Source organism: Lycium barbarum, chromosome 9 (genome assembly GCF_019175385.1).
Source record: "Lycium barbarum isolate Lr01 chromosome 9, ASM1917538v2, whole genome shotgun sequence".
NCBI lineage: Eukaryota > Viridiplantae > Streptophyta > Magnoliopsida > Solanales > Solanaceae > Lycium > Lycium barbarum.
The window spans coordinates 6,714,099-6,726,383 of record NC_083345.1 but is presented as its reverse complement, the minus strand read 5'-3'; the positions used below and the strand labels follow the sequence as shown (position 1 = coordinate 6,726,383).

Here is a 12,285-nt window from a genome sequence, read left to right as displayed (position 1 = left end):
CTCGAATAATTTATATTTATACCGTTGAAGAGCTCACAAAAGGAGATAATACTCTTTATCAAAAGTTTTTCTATTCTCAAGACTTAAATTTGAGACATTTGATTAAAATTGAAGAGATTTCATCCATCCCGCCATACATACTCACTGGTAAAAGATTTGACTTTACTTGAAGTAGGGAAAATAAATTTCATAGAGCATTAAACACTAGTTGCCTTCTCTCTTCCGCCATCTCCCTACCACAAACCACTCCCAATCCCAGCCCCTTCACCCTGACACACACCCTATCCCCGACCACCCTCACCCAACATCCCCACCTCTCACTACTACCCCCCCCCCCCTCCAGCACCTTGCCTAACCCGACCTCTCGTCCTCCCACCACTCCGATCAGCTCGCATAGACTGGTTGAGTAGATTATATATATTGCTATTAGGATATATTTCGTTTATATATTAAACACAAGAGAATAAGTATTCCTAAAAAACTCACTTATTTTTTTGCGAAAACATTTATCACGAGAAACATTTTGATTCGTACTAAACACACCCTAACACTTAGCTCCTGTTGTAAATTTTTTACTACGATTGTGGGGCATGTTGTGTCACGTTTGCATGAAAATCTAATGCTAGCTAGACTATCATGTGGCTTTTCTCTAGACGTTAATTAATCTTGTTTTATCACCCACCTTTTGGAGATTTTCAAACTTTTAGTTTGTCAAATTAAAGAGGACAATTAATTAATTCTGTAGGGATGAGTAGTGGGGTCAAACCTTTGTCTTTGTCTAGGATCTTGAGAAAATCAATTCACATCAAGCAGCCGCTAATTCAGAATTTAAATATCGTGAATTTTAAAATATACATCTAAATATAATTATATATACTTATTTTCGCACGTATATACGCGTATTCTTAATAATGCTGAATTCTATCACAACATGGTCCAATTTGATTTCTGGGTTGACTTCAAAAATTTGCATTGTATATTAGTATTTCTCTGATCTATTTGTCTATTTTAATTGATTATTCTTCTCTGTTGGAAAAAGAAGTCATCTATTTTAATTGATTATGATTTATGCTCTTTGAAAAAACAAAGTCAATGGATTGGATCGGGAATAAATTTGGAGCACAGCAAAGAGTTGCATGATGGATCAATATATGTTTGGAGCAGATATTTTTTTAAGTTTTGAAAGTTTGAAACCAAATATGCTTCTTTTTAGACATAGACTCTTTCTTTTTACAAATTTTATGGTAATCCGTACGAAGAAGGAAAAAAACATGTATATCCAGCTCATTGATTTGCAAGAAAGTTGCTCTCTAATCAAATCAACACAAGTAATCTCGTCACTCAACATAACTTTACTTCATAAATGCACCTTTAAGTGATTTTTGTGACCCTTTATCCAATAATGCTTGTAAATTATTTACATAGTACTTATTCTTGGAGTAAATTATTCTTGGGAGGAGTCCTAGCTAAGTTTAAGAAATAATGTTCAAATTCTTTTACCCCTATCTCATTTATGCAAAAATGAAAACTAATTATATTTCAAGGTAGTCGAATATTTGAATATCAAAAAACGTGTATTAATAGAATTTTACAATCTATATCTTATAATCATCATTTGTAGTAACCCCCATTGGCATAAATTTTACACGTGATCACATAACTATATGGCTTCTTTTCACCAAAGTCACAAAACAATAATCTAACTCAAAAATCACAAAAAATTACCCTACTAACACAAAAGTCATTATTACCGAACTAGGGCGGAGCTAAGTGGGGCGAACGGGGTTGGGATGAGCCCACTTCATCGGAAAATTACACAATATATTCAAGGTTAAAAATATTCTTATGTTTATGGATGTACATATATAATCCACTTGGCTTAGTCGTGTGTTTACTTTTTCATATTTGAACCCCTTAATGAAAACTCTGGCTCCGCCATTACTGCTGGAAAATCCAACTTCCGATGGGTAAATCTTTTACACCTTTTTTCTTTTTATTTTAATAAATACAAAACCTAATTAAAAGAGAAGCGTCCCAACTCCCAACCTAAAACTCATATGCAAAACTTAAAATAATATTCCCTCCTATTCATATTAATTGGTGATTTTTCCTTTGGCACACCCCTTAGAAAATTACTTACTCCTCAAAATTAAGAAATATCTAAATTACCTTAAATGATTTTCATCTTAATTTTTAAGTTGCTTTGATTATTAAACTTGAATTTATTTTGCCGCGATTGATGACTTTTCTCTATATCTAAGTTAATCAAAAAATTACGAAACTGTTCCCACACGAAATTTTTAAGGGATAATTACACTCAGTATCAATTGAGGTACCAAGACTACCAAATTTAGCCCATATTTGTGTTTTTAGCCCATATTTGTGTTTTTTTTCCCACAGTAGCGCATCTTCAGTTTAAACAAAAATTACTTTTCAAAAAATGACCCATTCCCCTCTTCCTCCCCCCCTCTCTCCACTGCCTCCTTCTTTTTCATTTTTTTTTAATTTTAATTTTTTTTTTGTGGAGTTCGCAACTGCCTCCTTTTAAAAAAAAAAATATATTTTTTTATTTTTGGAGTTCGCCACTGCCTCCTTTTATTTTAATTTTTAATACTATTTTTTAAATTTTAGTTTTTTTTTTTTAATTTCCCATCTCCCTTTGTCACGCTGGATCTTTAATTTATTTTTTTAATTTTTTTTTAATTTCCCCTCTGCCTCTGTCACGCCCGATCTTTGATGTTTTGAACAGTTGGTTCTGGTGGTGGTGTTGGAGTTCGCCGGAGAACAGAACTCCGGCGATGACTGTATATGAGTGTGTAATGTTATATGTCGGTGTATACGGGTGTATACGCCGGAGACCGGAACTCTGGCGATGACTATATATGGGTGTATATGAGTGTATATGGATGTATAGTATTGTATATGGGTGTACATGGATATATGGGTTATAATATTGTATATGAGTGTATATATGGGTGTATTTTATTGTATAATATTGTATATGGGTGTATAATATTATATATGAATGTATATGGGTGTATAATATTGTATATGAATGTATATGGGTGTATAATATTGTATACAGATGTATATGGGTGTATATGGATATAAAGGTTATAATATTGTATATGGGTGTATAATATTTGTATATAGGTGTATATGAATGTATATGGATATATAGATTATAATTTTTGTATAATATTGTATATGAGTGTATATGGGTATATGAATTATAATACTCTATTAAAAAAATTTTAAAAAAAAATATTTTTTTTTTTTTAAAAAAGGAGGCAGTGGCAAACTCCAACAAAAAAAAAAATTAAAAATTAAAAAACGAAAAAGAAGGAGGCAGTGGAGAGAGAGGGGAGAAGAGGGGAGTTTTGGGTTAGAGCTTTGCAATGTATTGTCTATTTTTTTGCAATGTAAGTGACCCAATTGTATATTTATGAAATTTCCCCAATTTTTAATGGGAAATAAAAATATCATGAATAATAAATAGACGTTAATAAGCAATTACTAAAATCTATATCTATATCTATATATTATTAAAAAGAGGATAGTTTGTCATAGGATTGTGACAAGTGTCAGCGTAGAATAATGCCACATGGTAGTTTTAGGACAAAAAGTAGTTAATTAATTAATAATTAGTTATTAGTACCCATATATTAATAATTAGTTATTAGTACCCATATATTTATCTTTATTTTTATCTTTAAAAGGGAAAAAAATACAAAAATAAGAAAGACAAAATGATAAGAAGACAAAAAGAAAAAAGAAAGAAAAAAGAATAAACTAAGTAAAACAACCTGTTTTTGTTTTTGGGCTCCTTGGAAATTTAAAATTCGAATTGAAACTAAAAAAACTGCACGATAAAAAACTGAAAGATAAGGATCATCCGTTATTCACAGTAATAATATCCTGAGTTATCTATCTATCTATTTATAAAAGCTTCAAAAGATTTGGAGTTTGAAAATACTAAATAAAGAGTCTTGAAAAAAAAAACTCGAATTGTACGAAAAAATCATTCGCTTGCAGAAATAGTGGAACAGTTCCACCAATTAAGGCAATTTTAAAGGATGCATATGTAATGGGGAAGTTATAATCATTTAACCTATCATGCTGAAATTCTATCTGTTTCAACAATTTTAAAAAGATAAAAAATTAATATTGAATTAATTAATTTATCCATTTGAAAAGAGATATTTTTTAGTGTGCTTGCAGTTATTTTTTTGTGAACTACTGTGGTAAGTTTTAATTTGTATGATTGCAGTTATTTCTTAAACTGTGAATAAGATGATGAGCAGTGATGGGGCTTGCAGTTATCTAATGTGGTTAAAACCATGTAACCTCATATTTTAAAATTCCACCCTTCTCATTTATAAAAGAAAAGAACGTTTGCCTAACTTATGTTTCAATTAGGCATGTAGCAATTCATTCTCTGTTTTTGTTGTTTTTTTTTAAAACTTAAAGATAGTACTTAATTCATCCACTTGAACGGAGTAATTCATTCTTTGATGCTTTGTTTGAAGGTATAGTTCATCATGGAAAAAAATTCCTTCACTTCTTAATTCAAAAATCTTTTCATCTTTCTCAAATCTTTCCTAAATTTCTACACAATTCCATGGCTCCTAAGGCAGAAAAGAAGACCGCCGAGAAGAATAAATGGCCGGTGAAAAACGAACGCACTGAATTTAGAGCTTAGAAGTTCTTACAAGAAGCTTGCACTGGATAGAATTTGAAAAGCAAAAACAAAACAAAAAAGATCAGTTCTTTTGTGTTGATGGAATTAGGACATGTTTTTTTTTTCTTCCAATTTTATCTCATGCTTTTTGCAAGCTGGGGCTGTGTGATTTTCATGTTGTTCCATTTGTTTTTACTTCTTGAGAGGGCTAATAGTGGTATTCATGTTGTATCTCAAGAAATGGGCCCACATAAAAATTAGTCCGGTGAATTTGCTAAGCATGTTGTTTCTGAAGGGACAAAAGCAGTTACACATTACAAGCTCTTCAATTTGTTAGCGATTCTTGGGTTATTTGAGAATTGGTAATTAGAGTTACTTTTCTTATATCTTAGAGTATTTTGTTTTGTTGGGATATAATGTTGTTGCTAATCAATGAAATCTAATAAACAAAAAAAAAAAAAAAAAACAGGTATAGTTCTACAGGAATAGTTCTTTCTCTTTTTCTCTATTATTTACATAAGCTTATTCTTCATATGGTGTTGTTTTGCTGTGTTCCATATTTAATATCGCACTTTGTAATTATTGTATTATAGTCGGTATGAAATTATGTGTTGATATTTAGCAATAGAGCCAAAACAAGTTCATCTTGATCTGCTTTTAGTTATACCAGAATTGACTCTGATTTCGTTGAAAAAGTGAATAGAGTGTTGCCACCGTTACGAGAACTTCTAAAAAAGGGAAGTCAACTTCTGATGTTTTAGGTGAGATATACTTACCGCTCATTTTTTTAGGCTTATAATTTGTTTCAAGCTTATAAGCTGCTTTAGATAAGCTAAGTCAAACGGGCCCAATTAATTTTTTGAGCTTATTTTAAACACAAAATGACTTTAAGCTGGCCAGCCAAACACTCAAAAAAACTGAAAAAAGCTTATAGACAACTTATAAGCCAATCCAAACGGGCTCTAAGTTGCTTCTGTATTCATCCTTTGCTCATACATGTTTAATCTGTTTATACATATTTAAAAACAGTGAAGGAAATCTTAGATTTCTCTTTATAAATGGTAAAGTTTCTCTATGTTTTATTCTTTGATCTTTAACTTTTTTCTTACTTGCACCTCGATGCAGATCTATCTATCGTCTGCTCCTATTCAAATAGAAATTAAAGCAGGTAGAATCATCCAAAGAATCACTAAAATTCTATAATTCAAGTTACATATTTTCTACGTCTTCGACTTGACTCTGTCCCCTTTAGTTGCATTTAAAAAATGATAACTAAACTAATATTTTTCGCACATACCATATATGTGTTACTATTATACTAGTTCCCACTAATAAAAGAGGATGCCATGCTCATTTTCCCATCATCTTTTTTTTTTTTTCCAATCCCAAAATTCATTTTTCCACATTCAACTCATTCTACAACGGCCAATAGTCAGCCACGTAATCAGTACAAAATCCACGTCTTTTCCATCCTCAAAATCTCACTCTTCTTCAGCCAAAACCAAAAAAAAACAAAAAAAAACAAAGATAAATAACTTCCGGGTCGTCACATTTGGTGGCTTCGGGTCAATATTCGGGTGTGGATTCGGGTATGTTTTTGATTGGTTTTTATTGTGGGTCATATATGTTTGTGTTTATGTAATCAGTAATTTTATGCTTATTGTGACTTGTCTTTAATTTCAATTGACAGCAAATGAAGGCCAAAAAAATAACGTATGTTGTTATTTTCTAAATTGGAGTTTAAATTTTTATGTACTAACAATACCATCAGGTAAGTTAAAAGGTAATTACAGATAACTCAATTTAATACGTATTGATTGGCAACCAATAATCAAAGGCATAAATGCACTTTCGAGTTCATCTGAATCAACTACTTTTGACGTGAAACATAAATTTATGTTTAAAAATTGACTAAAATCGTAACATTAGGTCTGAATAATTAAAAAAAAATTATACTGCCAGTGGATATAACTCTTTTATGTGGGTCTGAAATTTTGTTTGTGTTTGTACTATTTTATAGTTGTAGTTTTCAATTTTTTGGTCGGTGATTTATTGTTTTTGTCTTGGAAATAAAGGGATTAGCTGTGTAACAAATGCTCCTAGCAAGTGTTGGCTATGGGGAGAGTGTGCTTGGAAGTGTAAGTGAAAATTCAAGTGAGTTTAGTTTACTCTACTTTTTGTTATATAGTGTATCCAAATGATTTACTTTTTAAAGTTTTGCCTTAGATCATTGAGGAGAAGTAGCGCATTTAGCATCCTCAGTGTTGAAATGCAAAGATATAGGTTTGAAAAACAGATAAAAACATACAACAACAATATACCCAGTGTAATTCTACAGGTGGGGACTGGGGAGGGTAAACAGGCAAAAACATAAAGAAAATAAAGTTGGGTCACTATCTGATGGTGTCCGGTGTGTCTGATGTATGTCATGTTAGAATCTCACATTGGTTAATTGTATGGGTTGTAATGCCCTTGTATTGTCTTAGACAATGCTCACTACTTGATCTACCTTTTGGGACTGATTTAGGCTCAAAGTCCATTTTTATGGTACCAAAGACAGACCCGTCCTCGAAGTTTGGTCCATGCGTTGCGAACTTAGTATTATGGTAATATTTGTTTTGCGGGGGACAAAGAAAATATATCTAGTTCACAATTGAAGATGGAATATTCTCTAGCTTAATAAAGAAAGTTCAAAATTAGAACGAAGTTCGTTAGTGATTGCCTTATGATTCAGATTGCCATGATTTAGAAAATGTGGGAATGCTAATATGTGTGTGTATCCTTTCATTAATTAACATTTAGTCTTACTATTAGAGAGGATAATCAAATATGGGGGACTTGTGCATACCGAGGCTAACTATTTTTAATGGAAAGAAAATATAATCACAAGACTCCCAAGACTCCCTAAATGAATAAGCAAGTTGGCTCAGAGTTTGGTGCAATGACCTTGTCTTTTAGAAGTGTATACAGTATTTAAGTTTTACTCAATTTGAGTAAGTCCATAAGATATCGTTCAAAGGATCATTTTCAAAATGTTTGTATGTGAAGTCTTATTAGTATTCATTTGACTGAAAGAGGTGAATCAAGGTCCATTTGGATGTTACTATAGAAATAGATCACACAAGATTTTCTTTAATGATGCATAATGTGGGGAGCAAATCTTAGCAACTCACCATTTAAAAGAAGTAAATGCATTGTAGTTAATGAGTATTACATGTTCCAAAGTGACGGAGAGGATGTGGATCATCTTCCCCTGCATAGCATTTTTCTTCAGAATTATGGGTCGTGATGTTCTCCAATTAATATATGGTATATGTAAAGAAATAAATGAGACAGTGTTTAGAAATTTTCTGATGATTTCTCTGTATTCACTGTTTGTGTATAAAATACAAGTATAATGCAGAAAGAAAAGTGTCAAAGAAAATAATTATGTACGCCTGTCTATTTCCTTCTTGTACCGCTTTGTAACAATATAACAAACTTAGGATTCTAATTTTGGCATCTATGGTAGAAACTGCTCGTATATACAGCTGTACTTGTTTACTTTGAACGATCAGGATTGAATCCATCAATCTCCTTCCGTGTGCTCCTGATTTCTCCACGTGGCTTGGTCTTCGTAGTCATTTTATCACATTTGGATTGAGACAAAATCCTAGGTTTCTCCGACCAAGCCTCCTTCATATCTTCAGCTCTGAGTTTTTCCTCTTGTTCTCTCCATTGTTGCTCTGTAAAACTTCATAAAATGAGAGATTTGAGTGAGGATTCCCAATAATATGCAACCGGAAGTTTTAAAGGATCCTTCTTACTTCCATAAATGGAGAATGAGGATTAAAAAGCAATAAGCATTTTACCATGTTTGGTGTCCTGCATTTTTGCTAGTTTCGAAACTTAACACCTCGACAGATAAACTTATAAGATAAGATGTGCTCAACCCGTAAAGCTATTGCTTTGTCGATAAAAACAATGAAGCGATACTAACGAGGGGTTACTGCTTCATGGTGAAGCCATGGGTTTTAGAGAAGTGTGTGCTTCAAACAATGAGAAGCGCCACTTGCCTTTTCATCTGTTACAATTCTGCCACTTGCCTCAGCATTTCTTCCAGGTGCATGCATACTTCAGTCTCACTGTACTATAAATATCGTTCAGGTGCTGGATCTGCTGTATCCAAGCAACATTTTTTACTCCAAGCAAGAATGCTTTTCTTACCGTTTTTTTTTCATGTCATAGAATGTTAAGTTCATTTCTTAATTTCTATGACCTAAAAAGAAGTTGTGATTCTTATTTTGTGTGTGACATGACAGGAACTACTATAGGTAGCACATCAAAAGGCTGCAGAGCGAGGGAACACATTGATCAAAGCCCAAAGGCTCAAAACCTTTTCGTGGTGGCTTATTCTGGTGAACACAAACATCCTCCACCCACTAACCGAAGCTGTCTATCTGGGCGGAGGATGGTTATGTTCACCGAGATAGGCCACCAAGCCGAAGCTGTCTGTCTGGGCGCTGCACCTGCCGTGCCAAATCCAAGATTCCAAAAGGAAAAATATTGTGTCCAGAGCATTAAGCTTTAATTCTTCGCATCCAATTGCTTTCGATGTTCCAGTGCTACTCCAATTAGCCCCAAAACGCCTGAAATCCAGAGCGTGTCACCTAACAAGAAAATAGAAATGGTAGCTGAGGAGGAGAAAGTTGTTCTGATTCCGAACAAATTCATGAGTGATGATATTCTCAAGAGTGTACTTTTCTTTGTGTTAAATGCAGTGAGTGATTTTATTGGAATTAAATTGATCTGGAAATTTTTCATAACTGAAAAATTTATGGTCCGCGACATTAACTGATTTTGAGTTTGATTTTATGATACGTGCCTTCTTCCTCTCAGGAATCCTGTTGCCGTTTAACTGTATCCAAACAATCATTTGAGGGTTGGAATTTGGCATGAAAAATCTTGCTTTGTGTTCTAGAAGTTGGGATATGTGTGTTTAAATTACTGTTTTATTTTGATGTTTCCAGAAGGGTGGGCGATCATGGCGAGCTTTATAGACATTTTAATTGGTGCAACACATTTGGTACTTTACAGATCCACACATCACTTTAATAAAGTTACGTCAGATTTGGACCCAGATACCAAATTCTTAATGAACTTTGTCGTACGAAAGTTGTGTTGATTATTTCATCTATATTTGGCAAACCATATTCATCGGGTTTTCTCTGTGTTTTGCTATGTGGTTTTGTTCATCAGATGGGCGCAACAGTGTACCAGAGCATACATGAAATCTGCTGCAGGGTTTAGCATATCCAGCTTCGCAAGGGTGGGGATTCGTCACAGGATGTGGGGAACTGCCAACAAGTTGGCACAGCGGCTTCAGAGCATATCAGACCGTGAAGAATTCAGAGGCAGCGGTTTTGAGGCATGCGATGATGGCACAAATCACTTCAAAAATATCATCTGATGAAGGTGCAGGTACTTTGGAGCGAGTCTCTGGTGAAGAAGATAAACATGAAACGATATCCAAGGTCAGAGAGGAGGTGGTGGCCTCAACTGGAGATGGGTGGTTAATCGGCAGAAGCGGGGCTGTAGTTTGCAGGCATATCTTCAAAAATTGTATTTGATTTCCTCCGCGATCATAACAGTAGGCGCAAGGTACTTTTAATTTTCACTAAGAGCAAATTATAAATTACATACTTCTTCCACTTCCATTTTAATTTGTCATTAGTTGCTAATTACTATTTTGGGCAATTCATATAATCCTAGCCAGTTTTCTCAAACATTTGGTTACATTATGAATTTTTTATTCACAAAGATCAGTCATTTTGTTTCTGAATATCTAAAATTTCTATAATAGTAACATAATTGAATGTTATTGCAGTGGGACATTCTCTCCAATGGGGGTGATATTCATGAAGTTGCGCATATTGCTAGTGGCAGGGAAACAAGCAACCGTGTCTCCTTATTGAGAGTCAACGTAAGGACATTTATGTCTTCAATTTTACATTCTTTCCTCATATTTTGATTTATGACACTTAATGTTTTATTAATGTGTCGAAGAAATAACGTGTGAATTCCAAGAATTGTTTCATGAATTGCAGAGTCTAAACTCAGCTCAAAGCGAGATGTTGATGTTTAGAGAAAGTAGCACTGATCCAACAGGGTCCTTAGTTGTTAATGCACCTATTGATGTTCCTGCTATAAACATTGTATTTATTGGTGGAAATCCAGACTATGTCCCGCTTTTGCCTTCTGAGTTAGCTGTTTAGTTTTATAAACTAGGTTTCACGAACTCCACGAGGATCATTAATCTCATCATGGTTTCAAATGGACAAACATTTCTCGTGTTTTTAATTTGTGAAGTTATGATTTCATATATAGACGCCAAGACCCCATGCAATAAACCTTCCAAAACAAGATTGAGATTCTACTGATTCAGAACTGAGAACTGCTACACGGGTATTATGGCACAAAGCACTACAAAATATCATCTGATGAAGGTACTTGGAGCGAGTCTGTGGTGAAGAAGATAAATCTGAGAATATCAATATCCAGGGTCAGAGAGGAGCAATTACATCAACTGGAAATGGGTGGCTATCTATTTGCAGGATCATGCTATTTTTCTCTGTATAATTCCAATTCTAGTCCGAAGGGACGGGAATAGAACCTAACTGATGTATTAGATCATTTGACAAGCAGCACAAAGATCAGATCGTTCACTGCTCTCTGACTGTAATAACATTTCCATGTGTAGACTGTATCTTATGTTGATATATCAACATTGTGATATGAAAATTAAACGCTGGAATTGTTAATATTATCTTGAGTCAAAGTTGGAGGTACACTATTGTAATAAGTGATATAGTACATGGGTTGTGAACTCTTACTATTTCTTCAAAATTGTACCGCGATAGAAGTGTCCAATTATTGTCCATTTGTTTGCTAAGTCAGGTAATTTAATCACCCGCTTGTGACACCGTCAAAACACACAAACAAGGAAAGTCCTCATCGAAGGCCTTTATGGCGAAAAGAACCTACAATTTTAGTAACACATACTCGCTCTGTTTCAAAAAAAATAAAGTAATGACATTGATTTTATTTTATTTCATTAAATAAATTCACATGTTTAAGTCTAAATTAAAATACAATTAATTGTGATTTATTAAAATAATTAAAAAAGTTTGAGAAATAATTTAGGCAAGAAAGAATTAATTGATTCTCTCAATATCAATATAAATAGTGTCATATTCAATCTAACAAAAATAATGTCATATAAAATAAATTTTGATAATACAAAGAATGGAATGGATATAGAGACACATACAACCCCCCCCCCCCCCCCACCCTCCCACGCGCGCACACACACTCACCTACCCCACCCGTACGCAGGGGCGGATGTACATGATAGTGATAAAAAAATTACAGTGTATATATAAGATAAATTTTTCATATTTATGTACATATATTAATTTTTAAACACTTTGCGGTCCAAGCTGTTTAAAATTGTCTCTAGCATTCTAAGTTTGATCCCCAAAGACAACATAGTTTTTATATTTAGCTTTTGTTATTTTTTTTAAATCCCTGAGTGAAAATTCTGGATACGCCACTGCCCATACCCA

The 12,285-nt window shown here is 33.5% G+C and overlaps 1 long non-coding RNA gene across 7 annotated transcripts; it reads left to right on the top strand.

Moving 5' to 3' along the window:
* Positions 1–6,030: 6,030 nt before the first annotated feature.
* On the top strand, positions 6,031–11,483 carry LOC132610596 (uncharacterized). Of its 7 annotated transcripts, none has more exons than XR_009571187.1 (5): positions 6,031–6,270; positions 6,757–6,835; positions 8,983–9,779; positions 9,920–10,321; positions 10,548–11,483. It is a non-coding gene; the product is annotated as an uncharacterized LOC132610596 (long non-coding RNA). The 7 variants fall into 7 exon arrangements; XR_009571186.1 differs by having other exon boundaries at positions 8,983–10,321; positions 10,548–10,643; positions 10,768–11,483; XR_009571188.1 differs by having other exon boundaries at positions 6,032–6,270; positions 8,983–9,440; positions 9,691–10,321.
* Positions 11,484–12,285: the final 802 nt, after the last annotated feature.